At 45.0% G+C, this 12,883-nt stretch overlaps 1 protein-coding gene across 2 annotated transcripts in view; it reads left to right on the forward strand.

Moving 5' to 3' along the window:
* Positions 1-12,883, forward strand: part of TFCP2L1 (transcription factor CP2 like 1) — a 58,064-nt gene that overhangs the window by 18,721 nt on the left and 26,460 nt on the right. The gene's annotated exons all lie outside the window — the stretch shown is intronic.

The raw sequence follows: 12,883 nt of genomic DNA on the forward strand, positions 1-12,883 counted from the left end.
TTTGTGTTTACTTAATTTCTGATAACTGTTATGAGTGGAATTGAGCATCTTCTCATGTTTGTTTATAAGCCCTTGTACTTCTTTTACTAAAAACTGAGTTTATATCCATAGCCCATTTTTCTGTTGCTCTTTTGCTTATTGATCTGCAAGAACCGTTGTATTAGGTTGAACCATATGCAGTTGCCATTTTGTCGATCAAAATGGGGTGATGATCTGCAGTTTCATATTGCTCATTTTAATAGTTTAAGGATTCAGTTCAACAGTGAGGCTGATACAAGTTCAACACGCAAAAATTAGTGAATTTCCAGTGAACCAACAATAACCAAGGATAAAATAAAATAGGAAAAAGAGATACCATTTCCAGTACCAAGAGCAAATCAAACCATTTTTTAAAATGCTTATCAAGGGTCGAGGGGCCCAGAGGCGCCTGTCTTGGAATCAGCCAGCAGTGCTTATGAGTGTGCGGGTTCCTGGATCCCACCTGGGTCTACTGTCCATAGTTCTGGGTGGGGCTTGGGAATCCAGGGCATTGGGGGGAAAGAGAAGAGAATAGACTTGAAGAAAAGTGTCCAAAATAGTGCAGAGAGTTCCTGTCTACCCTTGACCCAGCTTCCCATAATGTTAATATCTTATATAACCGTGGCACAGTGATTGAAGCCGGGCAATGACATTGGTATGATTCTATTAACTCCACTACAGTCTTCATTTGAATTTTCCCAGTTCCTCCACAACTGTCCTTCTTCTGTTTCGGGTTCCAATCCAGGATCCCACATGGCATTTCATTCTCATGTCTCTTTAGTCTCCTCCAATCTGTGGCAGTCCCTCAGTCTCTCCTTTTCTTCCATATCTTCAGACTTAAAGAGTGCTTACTGATTAGTTTGTAGAATGGGCCTCCATTTAGGTTTGTCTGAGGTTTTTTATGATGATATTGAGGTTCTTGCATTTTGGCAAGAATGCCACAGAATTGACATTGTGCCTTGGCCAGTGCATCGTGTTGGGGGATGGCAGTGCTGATTTGTCTTATTGCTGGTGGTGTAAACCCTGATGATCTAGTAGTGTCTGCAGGTCTCTCTGTTGTCTAGTTACTACCTTCCCCTCTGAAGGTAATAAATATCTTGGGGTGGGGGCGATATTTGGAGACTATGCCGATATCTTAGTTATCCTCAAACTTTCGCCCACGAATTATAGCGCCATCTGTGGATTTTTTTTTTTTTGTGAGGAAGACCAACCCTGAGCTAACATCTGATACCAATCCTCCTCTTTTTTGCTGAAGAAGACTGGCCCTGGGCTAACATCGTGCCCATCTTCCTCTACTTTATATGGGACGCCGCCACAGCATGGCTTAACAAGCGGTGCGTTGGTGCGCACCCGGGATCCGAACCGGCAAACCCTGGGCTGCCACAGTGGAGTGCAGGCACTTAACCACTTGCGCCACTAGGCTGGCCCCTTGTGACTTTTATAAAACGGACATTCCTGCAGTTTGGCTCCTGTGTTACTTTGACATGCTTCTATCCTATTTTTGAGTATTTTCTCACTTTTGGCACTACAAGATGCTTAGTACAAGATGCACATCTCATGTTTTCCCTGCCCCAGCACTGGAAACAATCTCTTCTCTAAGGTGACTCCAAGGCATGGTTTACTCTTCTATTTTTGCACACACACACATACCTACCATCTTCCAAGTATTTATTGGGGATCCATTGCGTGCCAGGCATGGTGCCTCGTCTATGATATTCAAAAGTGGTTGCCAGGAGGTTAAGTGCCCCACCCAAGGTCACGCTGTGATAGGCCATCAGGATGGGGACTCAGGTCGTTGATGGAAAAGCATGCCCTGTATCTGAGCGCTCTGTGTCGACACACTTGCATGATGCCACACATATGCAAGAGACAAGACAAACTACACACGCTGGACACAAAGGGTGCGGGATTGTGCTTTCTCCCATTGTTATGCTTGTCTGCCGTTATTACAGGACTCTTGGTGTCCAGCCCTCCTGTCTCTGGGGTAATGATGGCCTCCATTATGTTTTATGTGGCATTAATTACCTAAACCAGTAACTGTTGGAAAGTAAACACCTGTAAATCTTGGCTGGCCCGGGCAATTGCCTCCTGTTCTTGGGAACACCATGATCTGGGCAGGAGGCCCTGCGCTGGGTTCCGCTCACTGGCGGAGCCACTCTGCAGAGGCGCCTGGTGAGCACTGCCCAGGGTGAGGCAAGCAGGGGTGGGACTGCTCTGGGTAGTGCCCTGGTCTCAGCAGCGGTATCCCCTAGTGCCCTCCCCCCGACGGTCGGGAAGAATCAGGTAGCCCTGGTGGAGCCGTCCCAGGGCGCGTCCCAGCTTGGCTGCCTCCTGGCTGTGTGACCTTGGGCAGCTGGGTCATTCAGCGTATGAAGCTGTTGTGAGTGCTGGAGGAGAGTTCCTGTGTGCGCACTGAGTACAGTGGCCAGTGCCTGGGTGGGGCTCGGTACATGAGAGTGCATTTAACACCTGTTGTTTAGAAGTGGTACCAGTGACTCGCACTTTTTGAGTACTTATTGCATGCCAGGCTGGAAGTACATTGTCTCACTTAATCCTCCCAGCCGATCTGTAGAGAACATTTTGCAGTTGAAGAGAGTAAGATGCAGAGAGGTTCAAGAACTTGCCAGGACGTGGGAGGGTCTGACTCAACCCAAGTGTATCTGACCTGACCCCAGCTCCCCTCCCCTGGGGCAGGCCACAGGCTGCTGAGTCTTTGCCACTAGCTTGCAGTGTCACCGTGGCACATCAGTAGCTCTCTGGGACTTAGCATCATCACCTCTAAAATGGGCACAGTCATACTCTGGGTTTTCAGGTGGTCTCCCAGAGAGACGCTGGGTTGGAAGGACCTCCGTGTGTCTGACCTCGTCTGCATGTGTTTGGTGTTTTGTTTATTGGACAAAGACTGTTCTCCCCAAATGCCCCCCTGGCTGGTTGGCTTTTGGGTGCCAGCCTGACACTGGAAGAAAAAAATACCAAGCATTGTCACCATGGACATCGCTTCCGTGCTTAGAGCAGTATGAGGCACTCCCCCCTCTTTTCTTTGTTTTGTATTTTTTTCAAATTCACATATAATATATTCCTCGTTTAAAAAAAGTTAATGCTGAAGATGCATATAATTTAAGAGGGAAGAGCCCTTTATTCACTGTTAGATGCATATAGACTCACAAATGTAGGCATATGTGTATAACGTTTTAAAATAAAAGTACAATCACCTTGTGTACATATTATTCAGCAACTTGTTTTTCCCGTTCATATGTATGTGTATATATATATATATATACACACATTGTGTGTGTGTATATATATGTGTGTGTGTATGGTTCTTCCTGTCTATTGTAGATCTAGGTCTGCCTAATTCTTTTTCAATCTCAATTTTAAAGCTATTTTTAAACTTTTAATTCAAAGTAATTTTAAATTTCAAGCCATGGAAGAATTGAAAGGTTATTACAACACACTTCTGTGCACCCTTCACCAGACTCACCAGTTGTTAATGTTCTGTCATGTTTGCTTTATCTCTGTATTTTGTATATATTTTCCTCCTTGAATCATTTGAGGGTTAGTTGTAGATATCATGCTCCTTTATTCCTAAATACTTGAGCATGTATTTCCTAAGAACAAGGACGTTCTTTGACGTAATCACAATTCCATGATCAATTTCAGGAAATTTAATATCAATACAATACAGTTACCTACCGCATAGCCAGTTGTTCCAATAATGTCCTTTTTAGCAATTTTTCACCCTGGTTTGAGATTCAGTCCAGAACGAGGTGTTATTTTTAGTTGTCCCTCTCTTTACTCTCCTTTAATCTAGACAGATCCTCAGCCTTTCCTTGTCTTTCATGATGCTGACATTTTTGAGGAGTCTGGGCCCGGTGTCTGTAGGCTGTTTCCCAATTTGGGTTTGCCTGTTTCCTTATGATTAGATTCAGGTTGTGGGGCAGGAATGGTGACACCGTGTCCTTCCCGGTGCACCGCATCAGGAGGCATATGCTGCTAACCTAATCACGCAGTTAAGGTGAAGGCTGCATTCTCTGAAATGGCTACATATTATGCCACAATGTGGTATAACACAGTTCTTGACCATTTAGTTTATTTTCAGTTTTTAGCTATAATAGTACTACTGCATTGAATAGCCTCGTGTAAATATATATATATATATATTTTTGTGAGGAAGACTGGTTCTGGGCTAACATCCATTGCCAATCCTCCTCTTTTTGCTGAGGAAGATTGGCTCTGAGCTAACATCTGTGCCCATCTTCCTCTATTTTGTATGTGGGATGCTGCCACAGCATGGCCTGAGGAGCGATGTGTAGGTCCATGCCCGGGATTTGGAACCGTGAACCCCAGGCCACTGAAGCGGAGTGTGTGAACCGTGAACCCCGGGCCACTATGCTACCAGGCCGGCCCCCACCTTATATAAATATTTTTAATCACATGTGCTGGCAGTTCTGTATACTAGAGTCTTGCTGATGGGGTAGTTGAGTCATAGACTGTGCCCATTTTCAATATTGATGGGTATTGGCAAAATGCCCAATAGGCTGTGACATTATATCTCTCACCACCAACACGTGTGAGGCCCCGTTTACCCACATTTTATCCTTATGGGATGTTAGCAGTCTGTTAAATTTTTGCCAATGTGATACATGAAATTGGCATTGCATTATTTTCATTTGGCATTTCTTTGACCATTAGTGAGGTTAAACATCTTTTCATGCTCTTCTTGGTTTGGCTGACTAGTTCCAGCTCTGTTTTTGCTTTAGGGAATTTAATATCAAATTCTGCCACCATTAATTAAAAACCTATCATATACCAGTACAGTACAAGGGACTGGTTTGTGTGTGTGTGTGTGTGTGTGTGTATGCATGTGTGCAAGTCTGGTTCAGGTAAAGTGGCAGCTGGCCTGTCCTCAGAGAGATTCCAGTCTAGTTGGGGAGCTACGACTTAGCCATCATGCAAGAAAGCCAAGGGGCAAAGTTGCAAAATGCCAAAAGAAGTTGGGAGGAAGGAAGAGGTCAGTAGGAAGAGTGAAGATTATATAAAAATTCAAATTTCTGTGTCCATAAATAAAGTTTTATTGGAGCACAGCCACACCCATTTCTTCACATATTGTCTGTGGCTGCTTCCTTGTTACAATGGCAGAGTCTCGTAGTTGTGACAGATCTTATGGCCCACAAAGCCAAAAATAGTTCTGTCTGGCCCTTTACGGAGAAAGTTGGCTGATGCCTGGGCTAGAAGACGTTAGATGTTGTGGGTTACATGAACGAAGACAGAGGAAACAAAGGCTTGTTGAGCACCCACCTGGGCCAGGCACAGTGCAGAGACCCACACGTGTGTATTTTATTTCGTCTTCCTCTGAAAAGAAGTTTTCTCTTCTGTCACCTGTGCTCCTTGCCCTCCTTCCCCAATTATTCCCTGTGTAGGGTGGAGGCAAGGAAGTGCCAAGGAATAGAGGCTGGGGACAGTCCTAGCTAGGTTGGGGTAGAGGGAAGCTTCCACACCCTTTGGAGTGGCTTCAGGGCCCTTTGGGCAGCATCCAAGCTATTCTTCCCGTTGTGTTCTGGGTGGCGGCCAGGGCTCCCTGCTGAGCCTCAGTCCAGCTGAGGAGCCCCCACCCCTCCCTGCATCTAAAGCCAGAGCACTAAAGCAGGAGGGGGTCCCCAGGGCTCAGCTGGCCACTGCGGTGGGGGTGGAGCCTGTGACCACCTGCCCTCCAGCTCCCGCCCTCCTAGTCACCTGGTCCCTCTGGGCCGGGCTGGTGGTCACCTGCCGAGGGCTAGTTTACATCATCAAGTGCTGACCCTGGGGCTCCTTCCCTGCTTGCCCTTAAAAGGCCTTTAACAGAACCAGAGTAGAGGGTGGGGCCAGGGTGGGTGGAAGGAATTGCCTTGAAGGCTTCAGTGAGGCTGCGGAAAGGCCACCACCAGCTGGTAGGCCCCCAGTGCCCTGTCCAGTTCTCGGCTGCCGCTTTCCAGTGCTCTCACTGCTTGGGCGGTTTTGAGGTCCAGCCAAAGATCCCTCCTGTGTGAACTCTCTGCTGGGTGTGCCTTCAGCCCTCCAACAACCCTCTGAGTACCAATTAAGTACCAATATGGTCCACATTTTGGAGATGTGGAAACTGAGGCTGGCACATGGAGCCATTTGCCCATTAGTAAGTAGTGGGCCCAGATGTGAGCCCGGGCTCCAAACCTGGGTGCTGACCAGGTTCCCTGCGTAGTTTTAGGGGTACATAGAAGAACATTGGTAGCTGCATATCGTATGATTTTTACATACTACGTATTATTTATGATATATGATATGATTTTCTATATGCAGTCATGGTGTACACTTAAAAAATTAAGTTTAAAAAGTGAGTTGATTAAATAAAATGGGCTCATCATGTTGCAGGCAGTTTTTAGTTTCAGTGGCAAAATTGTGGGGTGGTGTGTGATACGTGGGGTGAATGCTGTCCGTGCGGGCGTCTTTGAGGCCTTGCACCCGACGTGTCAGTGGCACAGAGGGGGTGGCGTGGGGGGTGTACGGTGACTGCTGAGCAGTGTAACCCGAGGGACCCTCCCTTGAAGGTGGGGCTGGAGAGTCGGAAACACATGGCATGAAGCATGCAGAATGACGCCTGGCTCCCAGTGCTCTGCCTCCACTCAGTTATTGTGTGCCTGTGTGAGAGAGCTGTTTTACTGCAGATCGATTGAATACTACAGAGAATAAGACAACAAATACTCATGTGCCCAACAGGGTTTTTTCAATCTTGCCAAATTTGCTTCTGATTTTACCTCTATTCTAATCCTCCTGCCTTTCTTCCCTCCCAGGAAGCAAAACCACTATTGTGAAATTGGGATTGGTTTGAAGTGTTGGTGTTGGTTTGAATCCCCATGCACATTTTTACATTTTACCTTTTAAGTCTTTACTTCTTGCAAATTTAGCCATAAAAAGCAACAGTACAGTTTTGTCTTTAAACTTTGTCTAAGTATTTTCATATATGTCACCATGTACCTTTTTTGTTTATTATGTTTCTGAGATTTCTCCATGTTGATGTGTGTCTCTAGAGTGCTCATTTTAAGTGCTGGATGTGTAGGCTGTTGACAGTTTCTCCTGGTAATGAGTAGTGCCACCTCGAGCAATTTCTGTCCATCTCCCAGTGCACATCAAGTGCTTCTTTAGGATATGCCTCTAGAATTGGATTTGCTTGACAGAAGGGCTTGTGTATCCTTAGCCTAACTCTTTTTTGCCAAACTCTTCTTCAAAATGGTTGTATCAGTGTGATACTTCCATCAGCAACACCTGAGAGTGCCCATTCTCTACATTCACAGCAACCCTTGATATTGTCACACTGTAATTTTTGCCCCTCCAATGGATGTAAGATGGTATCTTATTTTATTTTGCATTATCCTGCATACTTGTAGAGACCAGCATCTTTTCATATGTTTGTTGATTATTTTCTGTTTCCACAGGGTGACCAGTTTGCCAGGTCAGTCGCCACTTATAGATACTGTGTAATTTTTAACAGCACCCCTGACATTTTCACAAGTGTCTCAATATATAAATTTTAACATAGTTTTCCTATGTGATATAAAGGACATAAGTTTTTCTTTGTCTATTTGTTTCTGATTTAAGAAATCCTTTCCTACTCCACAGTCATAAAGTCTCATATTTTCTTTAGAAATGTTAAGGTTTTGCTTTTATTTTATGGCTTTCATTTACCTAGAATTAATTTATTATAAATGGTGGGAGGTAGGGATTTATTTTTTCATGTTAGATAACTGGTCACCCCTCACTCTTGAAAAGTCTGTCTTTTTTCTCACTGTCATAAATCCAGTTTCCAAGTATGTACTTCTGGGCTTTTTGTTTTTTTCCATTGGTCTATTTGTCCCCATGCCAAAAATGACATGGTTTTAGTTACTGTAACCTTATAATATGTTCAGAGTATTGTAAAAGGGGTAGGAACATGTGTTTCAAGGAGACTAATTTATCATGAGGAAACAAATATCAAACCTTATGCCACAGTGTGGTTACATATCCGTCAGATTTCTAAGGTCCATCTTAGTTCAGAGAACTGAGGTCATGGGGCATTAGGGATTTGAGCCTGAAAGGAAGGGAAGGGGGTCATGAAATGAAATGAATATCAAGAAGTTTAGGAGAAATGTAATAGGTGTACTTCTTGAACATTAGAACCAGAAAGGACCTTTGAAGCAACTCGACACTGCATAGTAGTTTGGCTGAGTGTCAGTCTTTGGAGTCGGAGAGACCTGTGTTCGATCTTCAATAAGATGCTTAACCTCCCTCGATCTTAATTTCCTCATCTATAAAATGGGGGCAATAATGGATTCTCCTCATGGATTGTTGAAAGGACTAAATGAAATAATGCATGTAAGGGCCTTAACAATGTCCCAACACATAGCTGAATGACAGCCAAATGATAGTTATTTATTATCCTATTTCCTTGATTCTAAGACCAGCTTTTTTTTTTTCTTTTTACACATTTCACAATTCTGAAATTGGAACAGGCTTTACTATCATTTTCTATAGTGATTTGTTTTTCCTCCCAAATCATTGTTTAGAATGTAGAAAACAGAATTTTACAGACAAGGAAATGGAGTCAACATGCTTTATCCAAGGTCGCCTGGCGATTGAATTGGTCATTCTAGGAATCACCTTTATTGCTAGTCTTAACGGGAAGAAGGAAGGAAAAAAACCATTTAACTTGGGATGGGGATGGTTGGGGTGCTGTATATGCCATAAGATGCTGTAGGCAAACTTTAATCAGTATATAAAATGGAATTGGATGCCTTCCAGCAAGGAGAAGTAGAGAGAGAATTATGTAGAACTACAGATGTCCTCTCTCCAGCAAATGACACCCACCGGTAGGATGCGGCAAAGAATGTGGTAGGTGCTGGAAACAGATTTAGTTTCTGCTCCTGGCTCTGCCACTTACTAGCTGTTTGAGCTTGCCCAAGTCAGGTAACCTCTTGGAGCCTCTGCTTCGTTCTGTCAGTGGGGCTCATAATCCTCAACTGCCCCATTGACTTGTTCTGAGATTCAAGTGACTGAACATCTGAGCAGACGTTGGCATGGAGTAAGCGCCATGGGGTAAGCCCCGGTGAGGGAAAGCTGCTCCTTATTGTTCCCTCGAGGCACACCTCTCCCCTCCCACCTCCTTGCTGCAGTTTGGCTTGGGGTTACTTTCTTACTCATTCTTCCCCTCAGCTATAGAAATCCTGCCCACTCTTCAAAGTCCATCGCACATGTCATCTTGTTCAAACCGTTTCTCACCCTCCTCCTCCCCATGCTGGCTGAGTAGTGGCTGTCTTTGGATCTCTGTTGTCTCTTAGAGGGATTTTTCAACTTCTGCCTTACATTAGTGCTTTTCCTGTGCTGTTTGATATACCCCAGAAGATTGCTAACCCTTTGAGAGCAGAAGTGTGTCTTACTTTTGTAAACCCTGTAGTTCTAGCACAGAATAGCATTGCAAAGAATATGAAATCATGTTTAAGCATTTGCTGAGTACCTACTGTGTGTCAAACAGTACAGCGGTGAGCAAAGCAGATACAGTCTGTGCCTTCACAGAGCCCACTGTCCATGGCTCCCACCCATGCCCTGAAATGATGCTGTCCAAGCAGAGGAATGCCCGTGTGTCCCAGGTCAGTTCAGCTTTCATGACCTCAGTTATTAGCCAGTGTGTGACCATGGAGGATGGCCTTCTGGATGGTGGTGTGCTGTGTGAGAGCCGAGCTTGGGGAGGTCAGTTTGGCCCCAGTGCGTTGGCATTGAGGCAGGCAAGGGGAGGGAGACTGAACGTCCAGCTGAGTCCTGAGTAAGGGAGGTGCAGTGTGTCTGGGAGGGGCTCTAGAGTGTGTGTGTGTGTGTGTGTGTGTGTGTGTGTAGGAGGAAGGGATGTGGAAGGGAGATTCCAGATTCAGTGGGGAAGCACATGGGTCAGGTGTCTGCTGCAGGCGGAGGAGGCCATGGTCCTGGCCCACTTAATAGCTCTGATCTCTAAGTTGCTGCCTCTTGTGTTCAGGCTCGGAAAGTGCTCTGTATGGGGCAGGATGTGCCTCAGTTGGGCATGAGCCGAAGTTGCCCTGCAGAGCCTGGGGTCAGTGTTAATTGGGCCTGGGGGCACTGGTAAACCGACGGTAATGACCATTAGGGTGTTGGACCTCATGCCAGAGCTGGCTACATTCTTCCTCGGAAGAGGCGAGGACACTGGAAAAACCAGTTAGGGCGTGTGAGGCTCCATTTTATGTTGCTGTCAAGGGAGTGTTGGCTCAGGAGCCCGGAAATGTATGTCAAAAATCTGGCTGTTTCAGAAAGTTAGAAGCGTTGATGAGGTCAGCAAGACCGTTCTGTGAGTTGCGTCTTCTGAACTGGCAAGTTGGCAGGACAAGAGTTTGGGGTCTGCGCCTCTTCCCTCTGATGGGAAGGGTGCCCAGCACACTGTCCTGAGCAGCGGTGGGGCTTGCTGTGCTCATTAAGTGTTCGCTGGTCCTGTGCGATCGGCTGGTAAAAGCTTCTGAGAAGGGAGGCTTGCTGAGGGAGTATTTCTGTGCTCGGCCAGCATCATTTCCAGGCCTTGTGGGAGCCGTGGTGATGAGCTCTGTGACACGCGCACTGTGTCTGTTCTGTTTTCCATGTCCCTAGGATTCGCACAGTATTTGGCAATAATTGTTGCTCAGCAAATATTTGGAATGATTGATTTAATTTCATATTCTTTGCTCATTCTATTACTCACTGGAGGAGGAGTATATTAGTTTCCTGTGGCTGCTTTAACAAATTGCTCCAAACGTGTTGGCTTAAAACAAAAACAACAGAAGTTGATTCTCTCACAGTTCCAGAGGCTAGAAGTCAGAAACCCAGTGGGGCCATGTTCCCCTGGGGGCTTAGGGGAGACTCCATCCTTTGCCTCTTCCAGCTTGTAGTGGCTGCAGGCGTTCCTTGGCGTGTGGCTGTGTCACTCCAATCTCTGCTCCCATGCTTCCTCTTCCGTCTCCTCTGTGTCTCTCTCTGTTTTTTTTTTTTTTTGTGAGGAAGATCAGCCCTGAGCTAACATCCATGCTAATCCTCCTCTTTTTGCAGAGGAAGGCTAGCTCTGAGCTAACATGTATTGCCAATCCTCCTCCTTTTTTTTTTTTCCCCAAAGCCCCAGTGGATAGTTGTATGTCATAGTTGCACATCCTTCTAGTTGCTGTATGTGGGATGTGGCCTCAGCATGGCCTGAGAAGCAATGTGTTGGTGCACGCCCGGGATCCGAACCCGGGCCACCAGTAGCCGAGCGCACGCACTTAACCGCTAAGCCATGGGGCCGGCCCCCCTGTGTGTCTCTTATATGGACACTTGTCATTGGATTTAGGGACCTCCCAGATAGTGCAGGATGATCTCCTCATCTCAGTATCCTTAACTTGATTGCATTTGCAAAGACTCTTTTTCCAAATATAGGGTCACATTCACAGGTTCTGGAGATTCAGATATGGATATATCTTTTGAGGGGCCACCATTCAACCCACTGCTGAGTATCTTAGTATTTTTCTAATCATTCACCTTTTAGCTATTTTAAGACGTTAGCCACTGGGTTTTGCTGTTCCTAGTTTGTTGTTTTGCATTTAAGTTTCAGAGAGAGAGAGATTTTAATGAAGTCAGATTCCTCCCCCGCCACTGATTTTAGTTTCAGAAAGTCTTTTTTTCTATTACATGTCTGATAAGCAGTGATTCTTGTTAACATAAAACCTTAAGAAATTGACTTTTTCATCCATTGGTAACTTGTTTTGATATTTGCTGTGAGGTGAGGGTCTGCACTTTGAAAGAAATGGCTAATCTCTTCTTGTGATAAAATTTCATAGATCTGTACACATAAACACATACGAAAAAGAGAGAGAGAGAGCCTGCAAACCCCAGGAAACCCAATAAGCGTGCAGCTGAGTTAATGGTGCTGTGCCACGGTCAGCGTCCTGATTGTGATCATGTCCCACAGTTACCTAAGGTGCTACCCCTGGGGGAAGCTGGGGGACGGGTCCTCAGGACCTTTCTGTACAATTTTGTAACTTCTTGTGAGTCTATCATTATTTAAAAATAAAGAATTTTTTAGATACCTAATCAGATTAACCAATTATTAAATTATTTATTCTCTCTTATTTGTAAAACATCCTTTTTGTGTGTGTGAGATAGATCAGCCCTGAGCTAACATCTGTTGCCAATCCTCCTCTTGTTGCTGAGGAAGACTGGCCCTGGGCTAACATCCATGCCCATCTTCCTCCACTTTATATGGGACGCCGCCACAGCATGGCCTGACAAGTGGTGCGTCTGTCCGCGCCTGGGATCCGAACCTGCAAACTCCGGGCCGCCAAAGCAAAGTGTGTGAACTTAACTGCTGAGCCACTGGGCCAGCTCTAAAACATCCTTTTTTAAGTTGTGATATATGCTAGGGTGTTTTAGAGTTGTGTTAATTTGGGAAAAATTGACATCATTTGATACATGGTCTTCCCATCTAGGAACATGGTGTATCCTATTTATTCAAACCATATTTTATCTTCCAATAAAATGTGTGTAGTTTTCTTCAGGTTATTCAAACACTTTTAAGTTTTTTCTGGTTATTACGGATGGATCTTTTCTCCATTTATATTCTTTAACTGGCTCGTGCTGGTTATATGTCACCACACAGAATCCCCACACCCTTTCAAATACGTGAAATTCTTTTAACTTGGGAAAATGCTTTTCATTCTGCAATTAGAGACAATGTTTAACAGGCTTTTATTCGTTCCTTTAAACCTACTCTCTGCAAAGGTATGGTCAGTTATTTACTCGAATGTGGATTTAAGTAGCTATGTTCTCCATCCGAGTGATGGGGGCACTCTTTATAAAGAAAGAGGAAGTTATGTTG

Source organism: Diceros bicornis, chromosome 10, assembly GCF_020826845.1.
Source record: "Diceros bicornis minor isolate mBicDic1 chromosome 10, mDicBic1.mat.cur, whole genome shotgun sequence".
Taxonomy (NCBI): Eukaryota; Metazoa; Chordata; class Mammalia; order Perissodactyla; family Rhinocerotidae; genus Diceros; species Diceros bicornis.